The following is a 1,735-nucleotide window of genomic DNA, read 5'->3' as shown; positions in this document are numbered from 1 at the left end:
TTATCAACAGTGAAATACCCTGCAACATTAAATAAAAAATATCACATTATTATTACTCAATATATTGCACAATGACAATGAGGATGAGGACAGTAGACAGCAACAACATAATTCAATACCGCACAAACTAAAAAAGTTTTAGGTGGGTATTCAATCCTCCATAACAAATTATAAATAATAATAATAATAACAACAATAATAAATCTAATGATAACCTGATAAGTTCTTAATCTAATTTAAAAATTAACTTTATCATTGTTGAGCTTCAATACACTCATCACAAATCCTAGATTACTAGATTACAATATTGTTAGTGATTCCAACCAGGTACTCATACATGTAGTGACGAATGCAGTGGCGAAGATGAAAATAACAATAACAGCAATAATAATCATAATAGAACATCTAAAGAATTACACTTGTAACTAATTTTACAGTTAAAATTCCATTTGAAGCTACCTGATATATATTTTTAGAAAACGATCATAGGCCTACCTGCATAACTTTTAGTTGTTGTGTTGAGTTGACTAACCAAACTTAATTTTCTCCCTGTAATAGAATGGTATGGTCCATGACTTTATTGTACAGTATTACACATGACATACATTACAATGTTACAAATTTTATATTTAGGGACACTATCAATCAACAAGTTAAACAAGATCAGTTAACCTGCAAAGTAGAAATGTCAAGTAAAGGTGCTATGCTGACTGCATTCTGGCTGCTATAAACTCTTAAATCTCTTAGCTAAGAATCGTTCCGTATTGTATTGTAACTTTATGGCAGAATGTAGAAAATTTAAATTCACTGAGGATGATGCCCTTACTATTTTTTACAGAACTGTTTCAATAAAATCCATGTATGCCTAAATTTGTTGTTATGTTAATATTAATATGAATAATACACTACTTAATAAAACATTTGTACCAAATAAACTAAATTACTGTAATTAAATTGTACTGTATACTGTTAGCCTACTTACCTTCATCAACATTACCAGACTCAATATATGGTGTCAAAATTAAAGGCTTGCCTGGATCTAAATGTGGCCTAGGCTTCAAACTGACTTTGGGATGATTCTGGTAGAGTAGCCGCCAACCGTATGTACTAATCATGTTATTCATTAATACCATCATGAAAATCAACTGTGCCTGTACAAAATGAACAGAAGAATGAATAAAAAGAACAGCCTAAGTTACAACAGGCATTGTAACAAAATGAGTATTTTGGTATCATAACATAAATGAGTGTTACTAATACACATAGGGGTAGGTTGGGATGGGAGGGGAGAGACGCACAACCCTCCCCCTCCCCATGGTGGCAAATTAGTTCCTCTGAGTGGATTATAATACTCAAAAGACCATTAAGTTTTCATTGGAATATGTGGATTTTGGAGGTTCGGGCAAACACCTTTCTTGACCAGTTTACTACTGTAGTCATATATTAGAGAGCAGCTTAGCTCAGTCGACTAATCTGGTGGTAGCCACTGTGTGTGTGCTGAACCATGGAGATACTGTATCTGTAACCTTGCACCCTGTGCGTTACTATTTTCGGTTCTGGTAGAGGTAGAAATGAATCAAACGCGTAAACAACGTAGAATTAACATAAATGGTACATGCTTTATTCTTGCACGGTGTACATTCACTGTGTCATATGATGTCACAATGTCACGATATCACGTGTTGATGCGCTACGCCTACGCCTACGTCTACGTCTATGATTACGACTACGTTTA

General features: G+C 33.9%; 1 long non-coding RNA gene across 1 annotated transcript; it reads right to left on the bottom strand.

Moving 5' to 3' along the window:
- On the bottom strand, positions 1 to 1,156 carry LOC117106528. The gene is made up of 3 exons (XR_004445083.1): positions 983 to 1,156; positions 496 to 549; positions 1 to 19 (listed from the first exon to the last, which is right to left on the bottom strand). It is a non-coding gene; the product is annotated as an uncharacterized LOC117106528 (long non-coding RNA).
- Between the last annotated feature and the right edge of the window lie 579 nt (positions 1,157 to 1,735).

Source organism: Anneissia japonica, unplaced genomic scaffold (genome assembly GCF_011630105.1).
Source record: "Anneissia japonica isolate Jap-2015-1 unplaced genomic scaffold, ASM1163010v1 scaffold284420_len1798_cov127, whole genome shotgun sequence".
NCBI classification, from domain to species: Eukaryota; Metazoa; Echinodermata; class Crinoidea; order Comatulida; family Comatulidae; genus Anneissia; species Anneissia japonica.
Note: the sequence above shows the minus strand (reverse complement) of the source record. Positions and strands in the feature narration are given on the sequence as shown.